This window comes from Bactrocera oleae, chromosome 5 (assembly GCF_042242935.1).
Source record: "Bactrocera oleae isolate idBacOlea1 chromosome 5, idBacOlea1, whole genome shotgun sequence".
Taxonomy (NCBI): Eukaryota; Metazoa; Arthropoda; class Insecta; order Diptera; family Tephritidae; genus Bactrocera; species Bactrocera oleae.
Window position 1 is genome coordinate 57,536,011 of NC_091539.1, and position 17,008 is coordinate 57,553,018.

General features: G+C 32.5%; 1 protein-coding gene across 5 annotated transcripts in view; it reads right to left on the bottom strand.

Moving 5' to 3' along the window:
• Positions 1-17,008, bottom strand: part of LOC106614382 (uncharacterized) — a 100,385-nt gene that overhangs the window by 15,725 nt on the left and 67,652 nt on the right. The window lies entirely within an intron of this gene.

Genomic DNA, 17,008 nt, shown 5'->3' on the forward strand with positions numbered 1-17,008 from the left:
TTGGTATTGACTTCCATGTGCTCTGTGCTACTTGTACAAAATGCATATAAATCTCTCTTTTGATCACTTCCAGCGGGCATGGAATTAACTCCGCCTCGGACTCGTCTAAAGAGGTCCCTAGCTTTGGCAATTCATCTAGCGTTTCGTTGCCGAAAATGTTCCTATGACCGGGAACCCAAATTATGGACAAGTCGAATTGACCTGCTAACACTGGAATTATTCCTTGACGCCGACAAGGCCTGCAATGCTGCCTGACTATCCGTGTATATGGTTGCTTTCCCGTATCCTTCCGTAGTTATTCAATAGAAGTCCACAGGCCTTCTCTATACGTAGTACTTCCACTTGGAAAATACTGGCTGAGTTTGGTAGACGGATAGAAAAAGAGATGTGAAGATCATTGGAGTATATTCCTGCCCCTACTCCGCAGTCCATTTTGGACCCGTCAGTATAGATAGAGGTAGTATCTTTCGTACCAACTACTCCTCTTCTTCATTCAGGTATAGAGGGTATCATCACTCGAAAAAGTCTAGTGGAATCTAACCTTGGGAGTATATTGTCTGATATACTTAGATTAGGCTGACTCTTGTCAATATGTACCGTTTTGTTCGACAACTTGTTACCATTTTGAAGGTAATTTCGTAATTCCACTCTAATAGAAACATAAACTCGCGTCCCTATTGGCAAAAAACAAGGAAAATCGATTGTCATAAGCTGCTCTTGAGACGAATATTTCACCAACAAAATTATCTGCTATAGACAGGAGCAGGTAGTCTTCATTTGGTGCCAAAACCAGACTATATGGTCGATGAGCAAGACCCTCTCAACTAAGCCCCGAAGCTTCTGGCGAGTCACTATCGATGTGTGTGGCCCGAAGTTAACTATTTTTATAGTTTTAGATTTGAGTTGCCTTATGTCAGCAACACTATTTGTATAAGTTCTAATTACGATACCTTCCATAAAGTTAAACTTTACTAAAGTAAAAAAACCGATGATTTTCTAGAAAGGTAGAGGAAGATCTTATCGATTTTACATGTGATAAAATTGTGCTATGAATACAATATTCTGTACGAGACTTGCATTATCTGCTTATATAAGTAGAATATTGTGATATAAAAAAATTCACATGAAAGGGACATCTTGTGCAGAGATCACTTTATACACTGACAAAATTTTAAACTGGAAAGAGAATATGCTGTGTGCATATACCAAGTTACCAGGATTATATGAAATCTGTTTAGTTAATCGTTTTAATGCCCAAAATAAATTTCGAATACTTTTGTAAAAAAATATATACAAGTAATAAGGGAGCGGTGGAGTGGAATTTCTAAATGAGGGTAAGAAACGGAAAACTCGAAGTTTTTACAAAACAGTCATTACATATATTTCATAAAAAGCACATTGCAAAGTTAATTGGGGTAATTAAAATTGTAATCAAAAAATTCACAATAAACTTCTTCACTTCTAAGGTTTAATAAACTTGCCTAATCGAGTGGGATTGTACGGGAAGGTAGAAGGGTCAAAACATATACCCAGCAACTTGCTGTACTTTTCAGCCTTTGGCAAACATTATTTTACTTTTTATTATTGTACTTATATTTACATTATTATCCCTTTCATACAATCGTCGCATTTGCCTACATTTCCTTGTAATTATTTTTTATTTTCTGATTTTTTGTTGCTTTTAACTTCCAAGCGTACTTTTTGAAAGTTTTGTTGCCTTTATAATAAAGGAAAAATTGAGAAAAATAGGAAAATGGTAAAATGGTAAAAATGAAAGAGAAACGTACAGCATAGCATAACAAAGTGTTGCATAAACAAAGAGAAAAGGAAATCAACAAGCGAAGACGTTGTTTTTGTTGCGCTTAATTGTAAAAGTACCAAATACACAAGTGCCAAGAAAAAATTACTGTTAAATACTTACTGTGCTATAACTTTGTGGTACAAATAATTTTGAATCAGAAAGATGAATCATTAAGTATTAGAAAAGAGAATAATAATAAATAAATAAGTTCAAAGAAAAATATTAATTGTGACCCAAGAAATTATAAGCAGCAACGCGTAGAATTTTCTATGCAATGAAAAAGCTTAAGGACCGCACAAATTTCCAAGTTGACGAACTCGCAATCTGTTTGTCTGTTTGTTCGTCTGTCTCATTTTTCTAACCTCTTACTTCATTGTACTTCGTCATTTTATGCAAGAGTTTTACCCAAGCCTTCTTCATTTAATTTTTCATTGTTATTGCGCCTCTTCGTTTTTTCTGCAGATAATTAGGCAAATACGACTGCTTCAACTCCCTGCAATTGTGTCGGTGGTTGCTGGCGATGCTGCAGCAACTTTTCGCGCCTTATTGTTTTTGTTGTTCCCTTTTGCTCAGTCAATTATCTTGTTGGCATTGTTGTTGTCTTAATTAAAATTATCAAAAGACTTGATTAACAGGAAATGAAAGGCAGTATACTCGTATGTGAGGAAAGGAGATAAAGAAAAGTTGCAGAAAGAAGGATTAATGCAATACGCGCATAGAGCTCTATACTATAGATTCCGCTACGATAAATGTGGAATTTTTCCGGTGTGCACAACTTTTGTGATATTAATGAAGACTAGTAAAAATGTTAACAGGTTTTTAAGGTTTAAGGGCTTTTGAGAGAATACGTAGTTTTGAAAAAGACGGCAAGAAAAAGGAACGGCATCTGAAAATCAATTAGCGTTCATGAGACATTTTGAATTTTTTCTGGAGTTAGGACCTCATATGCATAATACTTGTATACTTAAAAAAAATATTGTCAACATTTTTATACCCGCAGTAGGGCATATTAAGTGGGTATTATGGTCTAGAAATTTGAAAAAAATCAATTTTTTTTGCATATTTTCAAAGTTTAAACCTTCAAAAATATGCCCTTAAACAGCTTATGACATATCTGACATTGGCGTCTAAGTCAGCCGAGCGGAGCGATTCCTTTTAAACGCGTATTCCTCGAAACTACTTATTTTGAAGTGGTTGATATGATATGAGAAGTTCTACTTAAACGATTCCCTTGAAATTTGAGTATTTATAAAAAATTCGAAAAGTCAACAAAAAGGGAGTAAATAAAATTTTTTTTCAAGTCGATTTCATTTTATAATTGGTTTTTTTTGCCAACGGTCAATCCGATAGTGAAATTTTTAATAATGAAGAATTTTTTCCATTTGTTTATGTAGGTCACTACAACTGTTGGAATCATGTCAATCAGAAAACACCGTTTTTTTGTAGCTTCCACTGCACCACCTTGTAATTCGACGATTTCTTGCTTTTTTTTATATTCTTCAAATGTCATTTAAAAAATGGGTAATAAAATGTTCCAGCGTTACGAACTGAGTCGATTTAGAGTAAATATCAATGTTAAAACACGTAATTTTCTCCTCAAGATTTGGCGAAGTCAAAGTTTTTTTGTCTCCTAATGAATTTAATATACTTTTTGTATTTATAAGTTGATAGTCCAGCCTAAGGGTTCCAGAATCATTAAAAATTTTGTTGGATTATGAAGTATCGGCTTTTTATACAATAATAACCTGGTTCATGCTCACATACTTGGAACTGATTCGTATGTAGAACCACACAAGAACATATTACCTTATTAGGGATAATGTAAGCCCATATCAGTAGGATTACAATAGTTACAACTGCGACAATAGACTTCTAGTTCAAGGTTTCACCCTTCTAAATGCAAATCAAAGCAGTTCTTTAGTAGTTTTTCCGCACACCCATGAAAATTCCATTATCTGGTTCGTTAAGACATTGTGTAAATTAAATCTGATATTATAATCAATTTCGACTCAATTTTTCATATCAAAAATAAAACAATTTTATACAATTTGATCAAATTTGAACCGAACTGATAAAAACCTACATTTGCATGTATTTAAACACAAATCTTTATTATCTCCTTCCTTCTTTTATAAAAGTATGCCTATGATGACCTCAGTTTCTTTAGCGAATTTGGTTTTTTTTTGATTTCGGCTCATTTTTGTAGCAACATTCGCTAGACTGTTGGACAGTTTCGACGTGATATTCATAAATCCACGTCTCGTCACCAGCAATGATGCGTTTGAAGAATACAGAAACCCCAGCTGCGTTGTCAAGTATTTCTTTTGCGACGGCGTTTTCGCAATAGATTCAGGTCCCCTGGTACGAGCCTAGCATTGGCACACTTATTACTTATACAATAACCAAAATGTGTTAAGTCGATCCATTAGAAATGTTAGGATCCGCTGCTATCTCTCTGATGCCGACACGACGATTTGCAATCATCATTTCTTTAACTTTTTCCATGCCATCTTCATTAACAGAGGTGAGTGCTGTATTCGCATGAGGCCAATTTTTGACGACTTCAGGACCTGCAAAGAATGCTTTGTGCCACTTTATACGAACATAAAAAATTCGAAGGAAATATTTTTTAACGAATCGATTTGCGCGCGCAGTTTAAGTGGTCTGGTGCGGGTTACATTCTGCAATTGATATATTAAATTATGATAGAGTAAAAGAGCGAATATTAAAATGTTAATCATAACCTCGTGTTTGAGCAGCAATGTAAATAACACTGCAACGTTTTCATTATAAATATTTGAATTCGTAAAATTTTGAAATTTTCAAACTCTCTCGATTCTTAATTTAATTTTTGTTAGAACTCTATAATTATGGCAATACCTAATTAACCTCATAGCTGTTGGCGTTTCTATAAATTTTTATTATAAATTTCCACAGCTGACCCAAACAAGAAAATATGTTACACAAACTCTCACCAGCTTCTGTGTGTGAACTAAATTATGATAGGGATTTTATGCAGATAATTTGTTATATCTATTAAAGGCCATCAGCTTAATACCCAAATATGTGCTACGTAAACCAGTAAATAACTTAAGACCCCTCCGTAGTTAGGTATCACACTAGTCAGTACAAATATCAGTCTACCATCAGAATTTTCTGACTGAAATCAAACTAGACTAAGAAGCATTAGTCATATTTACCAAAGTTGGTTCTGAAAGAGAACAAAACTTCTAATTCAAATCCATAGGAAATCCAAATAAAATTTATTTTTAAGAATTTAAATTCAACTTGACAGTTTGTCATGTGTTTTGAAATTGTACAAACCTAATCTATTTATTACTAAAACTTTTAATTCTCATCTCGTACAAAATATCAGTTACTTCTATGGAAAAATACACATGACTGACTAGTTCCTTTTCTGGCTCATACCAGTTGTAAAATAGAACAGTATGAAACTAGTTGATTTCACTACAAGGCTATTCAAGTTTCAGTACCTGCCACATACATATCTGTATTATATGCTCAGGCTCTCACATTATTTGCACACAATACCAAGAATATGAAATCGAAATTGTATTGCTCAGTGGAGTGCGCATTTGCTCTTTGTAAAATCTTTTTCATTTCAATTTTTTTTTTCTTTCCTTTGTTATTTGCTTTTCATATGAGAAGAAGATATTTCGGAGAAGTGGCGCTTCAAACATGCTTGGAAATGCATGTAATACATTGTTAGCATAAAGATGGTACATATATGTATATATATATATGTTCATATAACCACTCCGCAAACGTTTGTGTTACTCCGTCCCACTTTGGCCTTTGATGTTTACAATTCCCTTAATTGAATTTTAAATACAGAAATGCTTTCGCTTATTCGCAACTGTCGAAGATTTTTGCATTCAATGGAAGTACACACATACGTATATTTTAGATGTGCGGATATGAGTGCATATACACATTCGTGTACAGTGTTGTGCAACACAATTTAATTAATAATTTAAATTTTTCAAAGTTCTCGAAATACTTCAATTATCCCTTACACCGTCGATTTCAATGGCATGTAAAAATACTAAAATTAATTTTTTTTTAGAAATACACATTTTTTCTACCCTGAACAGGTCATATTAAGTTTGCCACGAAGTTTGTAACACCCAGCAGGAAATGTCGGAAACAGTATGAACGAAATATATCAATGTATTTATAAAAATGATCAGTGTGACGAGTTGAATCGATTTACCTATGCCTGTGTGTATATACGCGAACTAGTCCCTCAGTTTTTGCGATATCGATCTGAAGTTTGAGACACGTTCTTTCCTCCACAAGAAGTTGCTCAATTGTCGGAATCGTTGATATCGGATCACTATAGCATAAAGCTGCCATACAAACTGAACAATCGGAATAAAGTGCTTGTATGGAAAACTTTTGTATTTGACGAGATATCTTCAAGGTATTTGGCGTGGATTATTGCCAAAACAAAGGCGCAATCTCCGAAGAATTTGCTTAGAGTAGATCACTTTAGCATATAGCTGTCATACAAGGTGCAGTTCAAAAGTTTCAGGACTTTTTTTAAAAAACGAATATTATTATTTTTTTTTTTTGAAAAATTTATTGGTCGCCTTCAAAATAGTCTCCTTCCGCCTGAATACAACGTTTTGCACGTTCAAGAAGGTTATCGAATGACTTTTGTAGGTCATTTGTCGGTATAGCGTTGAGGATGGCGGTCGTCGCCTTTTGGATGGCGTCAACGTCAGCATAGCGGTTTCCTAAAAATCGCAGGGTGCCATATCAGGCGAATAGGGTGAATTGTTTATGATATGAATGCGATTTTTTGTCAAAAATCTGTCTGATTCTGAGGTCTTTTTCGTGTTGTTTCAAAGTGTGCGGGACAAATCGAGCACAAACCTTTCTGAGGCCCAAATTTTCTGGCAAAATACGATAAATCGACGCTGCGGATATTGATAATTCCGATTCCATATATTTAAGCGATGATTTCGGCTCTATTTTAATGAATTCACGCACAATTTCCGTGTTTTTTTCGTTCACAACATCTGTTGGCCGGCCCGAACGTTCATCGTCTTCCAAGTCCTCCCGTCGCTCTTGAAAACGTTTAAACTACTCGTGAATACAGCTACGGGATAGACAATCATCGCCATAAACTTGTTTCATCATTTGATGAGTTTTGGTAAAAGTTTTACCATGTTTAAAACAAAACTTAATGTTGGCTCTTTGTTCGATGCTCATTTTTCGACCGACACTACAAATGTAATGTCACATATAGCGCGATATCTCAGCTGTTATACAAGTCAGCTGTTATATAAATATACGACATATTATATATATATATTATACGACAACACTGAAGAATACACAATTGAGGGATAACAATTTCAGACAGATGGCGCCACTAGAAGCCGCGTTGTTTAAAAAGTCCTGGAACTTTTGAATTGTACCTTGTACAAATTGAACCATTACAATCAACGCCGTGTATAGAAAACTTTTTTATTTTGCGAGATATCTTCGAAAAATTTGACATGGATCTCCGAAGAAATTGTTCAGTTCGGAATACTATGGCATATAGCTGCCATAAAAACTGACCGGTCAAAATCAAGTTCTTTAAAGAATCTTTTGCATTTGTTAAGAGTATTATAGTTTCGGTACAATCAAAGTTAACGTTTTTCTTGCATTTTAAAAAGTTAAAATTTTAGTTTACTAAGTCTTTGAGGTGCTTATGCTTTCCACACAACTGTCTATGGGATAATGTGCTGCAAATTGATTTTCTCATTTCCAGTGCTTTGCTTGGGCTTATTTTCTTGTTTTGCGTAGATTGTATTGAATTAATTGAAATTAAATATTTATAAAAAAATTCTAAGAATTCACTAGAGAAATAGAGGTCTTAGCTTTGTTCTCGCACTGGTGAGAAAGTTGGTTTGCTATGCAGAATTATCTAATGTATTATCAGCCGGACAACTTGTAGTTGTTTTGTCTTCGCAAAAATTGTTTATTTTTGTTTTCTTAATTGAATTTTTTGTATGGAAGTCTTTTGTTTTGCTTGGTAAATTGAAGTGAGAACATTAAATAATTAAAATAAGCCAATACCAGTTGGGAATATAGTTTTTCTGACCTATGTTTTAATAAAAAAAATTTAAATTTCGTCGAAAATCTAATGGACTGTTTTTATTCCATATTCAGTAAGACAAAAATTTATTTTACCATTAGAGATTACATTATCTTAAAGCTAACGCCTTTAACATTTTTTTTAAAAACTGCTCTAATTAACCAAACTAAAATGGAAAACTTGACAAATCAAGAGCAAGACAATAGAGCTGCAAATAATTAGCTTCGCATAAAAATGAATGATCGATATAGAAAAGAAGACTTAAAAAAATGCTAATAGACTGCGAAAGAAAACTTAAAGCAAATGATAGGTAAATCACAGCTGATGGTAACTAACATGAAACCAAGAGCAAAGAAGTGTTATCAGAGAGCTATACCGTCAGTTATTGATTGCTTAAATGGAATGCAAAAACCGCTGAAATTGCAGTAGAAAATGAACTTCTGAGATAAAAATAAAAAAATGTCTCTAGAAACGCAAAAACTTGAAATCAAAAAGAAAATAGCATATGAAAAAAATCCATGATGAATTGCAAAAAATACGCTACTTTTTGCCAAGGAAATATAGTGCTTAGCAAATTGTAGTGATGTGCCGAAAAAAATTATCGAAATTAAATTTTAATGGAAAATGTCGTAAGAAAGTAGAACCAGAAACTTGAGCAAATCTACGAGAATTTTAAATTTTTTAAAACCTAATAGCCTCTTAGCAAAAAAGTTAATTTGGCTCGCTTAAAGCGCTAATTTATATCGATTTATTATGCCAAAAAAAAATTTTTTTTCCTACATTGAATCTTTATCGAGTTGAAAGTGCGAGTTGTTGTCAGCGTAACAATTTTAAAGGGTTATTGGTAAACACAAGCAAGTATAACAGCTGATTGTTACTGGAGCCTATCGATAATCGAGTAGCCGGCTACGCGAAAGGTAAAAACTGGTTTCACAATTATTATCTAAATTAATTGACTTGTGAAAAATATAATATATATTTCTCACAATGCCTATGGTCGACTTATTATCGAAAAAATCGGTTGATCTGTGAGATATATTATGAGAATTCAGAGAGAATATTTTAGTGATAATATTATTCCGTGTATCAAAAATGGCTAAAATCGGGTTAATGGTTTCACTAACCACCCTATAATCTTTATCTGGTCAAAGTAAGTCAGATGATGCCAAAAAAGGATACAATTTGGTCAATAATATACACGGCCCTCTTATACCTAATATAAGAATTTCAAACTTCGGCTTGACTTTATACCGTATATATCAGTTAAAATGTAAGTAAGACATCTAAGTATAATGTAACATTATATATATATGATACATGATATAATATTGGATTATTCAGTTTAATGCCGAATTGCCCACATTTATGGTCTGCCTGCATTATTTGATTGAGTTTAAATTACATGTAACGCACTTGTGGTTGATTTTAATATAATATATATTAAAATATATAATAAAACTAAGTGATTCAATGACTTTAAATATTACATACCATAAGTTATAATGTTACTAAATATGATTATAATCTAAACAAATGTTTCTAATTTTCCAAAAGAGACTAAAAAGCAGCTGAATTAAAGTACAGTTACTTTAAGCATCCCCTTCTTCTCCAGACAAGCCAGATTTAAGAGTAATTTTGCCGTATCCTCATTCAAATATTTAAATATGTGTACGCTTGCGAATTGAGTCTATCTATTGCACACCGGGGCGTATGAGTGATCTGCATTTATTGCTTGCCGTCAGGTAAATATACATCATAAAATCTGTGCTATCACACAAAGCGTCTATTTGTCTACAACTGTTTCACACGCAAGCATATATGACGATTTTATTTGCTTTGCACATTCATGTCAATAGCTTCGCACAAATCTTACTCATACGCACTGTACACACATATTTCCTCAGTTATGAGCTTGGTGCTCGGAGTGAAGCTAAAAGAAGTATAAGTAAATGCACATTAGGTGGCAACATGGCATTAAACAATGAAAAAGGATGCTGATAACAACAAAAACAACAACTACTACAGAGAAGAGTAGAACAAATAGTGATTCATGTAGCCGTGACAATCAAGTATTAAAACGCGAAATAAACGCATAACAATTCTGCCACCAATAATGGCTCTGCTGTGACTGTAGCACATAAATGTGTCCTAACAAGGAAAATGCTACATTAAAGGAGCACATGTGTGTGTGGAAAAAGGAGCGCGTAGCATGAAGCTAAGTGGTAAATAGGATAAAAGACAGGATGCATAACGCCAGTGCATGCAATAAAGCAAAGCAAAGTGCTGCGAGTAAAGACACTCTGTGAAGGAGGAAAAAGTAGGGAAAGAAAAAAAGGTACTGTCAAACGCATGCTGTTGACTGCGACACGCTTCGTCGCACGCCAAGCGGGAGAAAATAAATTTGCATGTTGACGAGATGAATGGCAAGCAATATTTGAATGTCAAACTAAGGATATGCGTCGCTGACAACTATTCAAACTATGAAGGTGGAGTGGTGTACAAAAAAAAAACAAAAAAAAAAAAAGAGAACAGAAAAGCTACATAAAATATATCAAAAAACGCTCCGTTAGTTGAAGCGGAAAAGTGATAAGATGGGTGTCTGAAGCAATGCTCCGAAGGCAGAATCGGCGAAGACACACGATTTAAAATCGGTGAGGGAGGGAATGAAGAAAAAAAATAGAAACATCTAAAAACAAGCAAAAATGTTAACTGCGGTGGCACCATAATGTATAATACCATTCACAAATAAAAACGTTTCTAAACAAGAACTCGATGCGGTCAGTTTGTATGCCAGCTATATATTATACAATAGGTGTTCGATATAAACAATATATGCGGAACTTATAGCGTTGTCTTATCCATATTAAATTTCGTGAAGATATCTTGTCAACTAAAAAACGTTTTCATACAAGCACTTGATTTCGAACGTTCGGTTTGTATGGCAGCTATAGGCTATTTTGGTCCGATATCGGCGGTTCCATAAAATAGGCAGCTTCTTGGAGAGAAAGTAATGTGTGCAAAATTTCAGATCTATATCTCATAAGCTAAGTCAAACTTCTTGGCACATTTAGTATACCTTGTTCAGGGTATAAAAAAAAATTAAAAACAGCAACAACTAAAAACTAACATAACTAAAATAAAATGTTAGAAATTGCAAAAGTTGCCAGCATAAAAACATCAGAGTGCTGGAAAATGCAAAAATAAGCTTGATAAGTCGCATGCTCTTGCGGAAGCGTTGAGCGACAACAAGCAAGACGCCAAAGTGAAATGCACGCAAACAGACAGCGTGTAGTTAACGCCAACGTAGCGCAACTACTTTCGACTGCACAAACACAGCGCTCCCCTTTTCCTCACATTCGCTCTCTCTCTCTCTCTTTTTCTCTCCCTAACTTCCTCACTCGCTGTGACAGCAAAGGAAATGCACAGAAGCATATTTATGCGCCCGAATGCTGTGTGTGCCGGCAAAGTGTGCGTTAGTGAGCGCTGCAGCAGCGGTAAAGAAGTGTCGGCAAAGCGAATTATTTGCTGTGTGGAAAAATGTGAAAATAAATATGTATGTTATAATAAAACGTTGAACATTTTTCATGCTGCTGTGAATGAATTGTCTGCGCTTAAAATATGCAACTGCAATTTTCTGTTTAAACAGCGCATAAAAGCCAAGCGAGGGCGCGCAACATAAATAATTACAGTGAAACGAAAAGAAAAAAATACAGAAATATAGAAGAAGCACGGAGTCGTCATGATAAACGGTCGTTTGGCGGAGTGGAAAGTTCTCTATGACGGTAATTTTTAATTTTCTGTTTAATTAAGGTGAATGTTGAAATGACTTATTTGCAAGAGTTGGAAATGTTAAATAGTGGCGGGGTTTGTCGTGAGGGGTATGTGGGTTTATGTTGCTGCATTAAATAATTTAGGTTTTTCTACTTTATGTCAGTCAAGTTAAATTTCGTAATCTAACCTACCCATTATCCACCAGGGTTAACAATTACGTTAGATAGCAATAAGATTGTACTTAGAAATTATTTTAATATTGATAATCTAGTTTCCGAAACATACTAATGTTATGGTCAGAACTTGAATAATTAAATATGTTTTTGTGTTTATCATTATAAATCTTCTAACTTGTAAATATTTTTAGTGCGACTTATGCCTTTGTTTGTGGTAAAATCTGTCAGTGAAAGAACTCTATATATACATTTCAAAATCTTGATAGTGGGTAGAAAGTATCTTTAGAGAACAATGTCTAAATATTATAATCAATATTTTTTGGCATTATTTGAAATACTTAATAATGATTGCTTGAATTTTTTTTTTAATTCCAAAAACAAATTTGATTGAAATTTTGGATTAAAATAAATCTCCGGAAATTTCACGTTTAGTCTTCATATCACATGCTTATAATAATATTCTATGATTAGAATTTTTTGATATGAGAATTCATTTATATACTTTACAGTGAAATTATAAAAAGTAAACTTAAAGAAGAAGTTTTGTACCGCGGCTTTAACAATATTTTAAGTATTTTATTCTAAACATATGAACTAAAATCTTTTCATAAATGAATGCAGACAATTTAAGATAAACATATCTCAAAATAAAAATAATAGGAAGTAAATAAACTTGTAAGGTAGTTTTTTTATAATTGAAGAAGTTTAACGTAAATGTGCGATTTTGACACAAACATCATTTTATAGGCTTAAAATTCTAAAATCATTCTGCTGTTATCTAATATAGAGAATATTTCGACACTAAATTTCATTCTGACCACAGACGGGCGAGAGAGTAAAAATCGGTGGTGAAGAGTGTAGCTTTTGACATGACTGACTGACCGAATCTAGCTCTCCGTATAATCTTTCATATTAGTAACACTGCATAACATATCTTAACTTAACATAGTTTAACATAACGTGACATAACATAGCCTAAAATAACATAACATAACATAACATAGCCTAACATAACATAACATAACAACATCTAACATAATATTACGTAACATAACATAACAAAACATAACATAACGTAATATAATATAACATAACAAAACATAACATAACAGACCATGACTGACTGACCGACTCTAGCTCTACATATAATTTTTCAGCATATTTATCATAATGTAACGTAACATTTCATAACATCTCGTAACATAACCTAACATAACAAAATATAACATAACGTAACCTAGCGTAATATAACATAACATAACATAAAAATTAGCAACATTATATATGAACATAACATACGAATATTTATTGTTTGACATTTTAGTAAGAAAATATATGTAATTTAGTTTTACTGTGTCATTAATACATTTCTTTTAGATATATATGAAATTTTAAAATTGACTCCACAGAAAGTTAGAAGATTACAAGATTTTAACCACATTTCATATGTTTTCTTCTATTAAAGCCATTATCGTAGACTTTAGCTCACACATTTTTAGTTCCTCTAATAAAGTTATGTATACGCGTGTGTATCCCAGTTGTAGTCATTAGGGATATGCTATTATATTTTTTTTTTCAAGTTTAGTTCATGGAAATAAACATAGAAGTACATACGTATATTTTCATTATAAATCTGTTAAATTTTTAATGAAGACAAAAATGCTAACTAGAATTAGAAACTCAGTAATCTGTGCACACACACATATGCAAATCTAAATGTACAAATAAGGTGTCTGCTGCGAAGGCATATTAAATGGACGGCTATCAACCGCACTCGAAGCATATTTAAAACTGAACATGTGAATACATATAAATGTATTGGGTAGGTACATACACACATATATATGATATAATATGTAAATTTGTATGTAAATGCATAAACACTTTTGCACGTTTCAGGCCGATAGGCCATTTGTTGTGTCTGCATGTAAGTGAATGTATGTGTGAGCCGCTTTTGTTAATGGAGTTTGTATTTCCATATGGATGCGTCGCTGCGCCATTAAAAATGTAAAATAAAAACAAAAGTACATATGTATATAAGGCCCGCATAGGCTAAACTCACGCATGTCTGTTTACTTGTGTGTGTGTGCGTGCTGTTAACATTGCGTATTTACAGGCTGCAGGCGCAAATAAAAATTTCTATAAAATTGTACACATACATATGTACATACTTGTGTGTGCCTTTGCACATGACTACCATAACAAATAATTTTGTAACAGTACTTCTGGCGGTTGAATTTGTTTGCATACGCGAGCGCTTGTGTCTACTGTAATTTATGTATGTTTGCATTTATTGATGTAGATATGTATGTGCGAACGTTTTGGTACATTTTAAAGAGTGCTTAGGCACAATATAATAATCCATGAAAAGCAGACGTGGGAGAAAAAGGACATTGTACTCGTGGCAGACAGGCCTAAGCAGATGTATGTATATGGAATACACTTAAAACGCAGAAGCATATGAGTTTACATACATATATATGAAAATATTTTCGCACAAGTGGTCTGCAGGAAAAAAAAGCAACATATCTAATGTAATATAGCAGAGAATGTCATAACTGTTACACTATATAACTTAACATAACTTAACGTAACAAAATATTACAAAACAAAATATAACATAGCATAATGTATCATAACATAACAAAACATAACGTAAAATAACACAACGTAACATGACATAACATAACATAACATAAACAGCATAACGTAACACAGCATAACATAACTTAAGATTACATAACATAACATAACATAACGTAACATAACTTAATATTACATAACATAACACAACATAATTTAAAATAATATGACATACTACATCAGGAGATGCCACAATTTTGACATTCCGTAACGCAACATAGCATTATATTCATATTATATTATACCCGTCTAGCGCCATGTATAATATATACATATATTATATATTTTAGCACTTCGATTAAAGTTACCCCCAATTAAGTAAATTTTCTACAGGGTGACTTTTCACATTCTAAAATATACACTAATAGCAAGAAAATATGTCTGTTGGCATATGTATAAATGCATTAGTAAACACTTGAAGCTCTGAGTTGAATAGCAAATTTACTGTGCACATATACACTAACAAATATAATTTCAGTTGTTTGAAAACAAATTACTAACAAAGCTTAACATGTATGCTTATAGTAGTGAATTAAATAAAATCTCTACAATTTTATATTATGTTAAATATTTTCAATAGTGTTGCTGGTTGCTATTTATTTATTAAGAAAATGAGGCTTTAGGAGTGCGATGTTCATTGCTATGGTTGGGCAGCGCACATGACCGTCATTATTTTCCCATTAGCGGACAAGAAGCCAGTTTATTTATTTGCACATCTATTGTAAGCAGTTATAATGGATGTTTTGTGAGCATATGAAAAGTGTGCTTTTGGGCAGAAAATATTTTCCTTGATAAAGGAAAATGCTGATTGAAATTAGATTAATAAAAATTATTATTTTTTAAATCAAGAAAGTCAATTACAAAAGGAATTAAAAATTTACGTATTATGTACGTATTTAAAATTTTTATATCTTTCAGAAAAACCTATTATGTTATTATTTCACCTTTCAAGAATTATGTTATACATGGCCAAGTGTCATTACTCATATGCAACGTTGATCCTATGCAAATACATATGCATTATCATTTATAATCACTATTTAAGCCTTCATGTTAGCTCTTCTTGTGCTCTTTTTTTATTTAGACATATTTTTACTATCTGAAAAAGTTCAGTTATGCTTGTTGTTGCAGTTTTTAATTAGATTTTGCTCAACTTGAAAATGTTGATATGTGGAAAAACTAAAAAGTTGTGCTAACTTAGGCATATAAAGAGTAAAACTTAATGCTCAAATACTACAAACGCACAATCGTACAACATATTCAAAAAAGGTTATTTGCTTGAAGCGTGTATGCGGTCAAGTTGTCAGTGGCAGGTTTGTTGTCTAGTAAATGTAAAACATGACAGAGGCTAAATGAAAGTTAAATGCTTTAGACAAAAGCATATTTTTATCATGTCACGCTTGAGAGTATAAGATATATAGTTTTACCCAGTAAGCCAGCTGAAATTGTGGAAAATATTTAAAATTTAGTTAGAAAATGTACGCAATTGGATCAAAAGCTTGTTGAGGTAGCATATATTTTCATTTTATTGTATTTTACTTATGAAATATGACGTAAAATAACTAAAACATATTTACGATATAACATGATTTTACAGAACTAAACATAGCATATCCTTACATAACATATGTGTCTTTACTAATACATAACAAAGTACTAATAGTGCATTGAAAACTGCAATATTTCAAAATTAAATAAATATATAAATAATTATATAATTATTATAATTAAATATAGTTCAGTATTTCATAACAAAGCCTAACATAGCTTTATGAAATATATATTTGGACTTTTTTAAACTAAAGTATCACTACACTCATTTAAAAAATATTTGTATTTATTTATATATTTTATTAATTTTTTGGTTTTTATATTATTTTTATTTTCCTTTTCAAGTTCTCATTTTGATAAATTTTTGCTCACGGTGTAGCCACATATGACCCACTTTTGCTATTTGCTGTATATCAACGTGCAAATTTAAAACTTGCAATTGCAAGTAATTCCACTTGCATGCATTTTAAAAGCATATATTTCAATTAATTTGAACATTTATTAATTTTTCCTCAACTTGTTAACAGACATCTGTCACTTTGCCTTGCCAAATATCGCCAAGTGCTATCACTCATACGCAGCGTTGACCTTTTTCGAAGCACTCTCACATATTCACTTGGTATGCATTATTTCATATTAGTGTATGTTGCTATTTTGTACTTAGTAAGTCAATCCTAAGTGCTTACATATATATAAATGCATGTTAGTATATATCATCATTATACTTACTACCTTTTATTTGTACGTACAAGCAAGCGTTAGTGCTAAAGTGCTCAGATAGTTTTTCAAACAATCGAAAGTTGAATGAATAAACGCTACTTATGTGTGCTTGTATGTGTAGTGAAGACTAAATTCAGATATTAAAAAATTCAGGCTGATCAAAAATTTACAATGAAGACTGAAAGTTGATTAATGGCAGTAAATTAAGATAAAATGACATGACATAGCATAGCC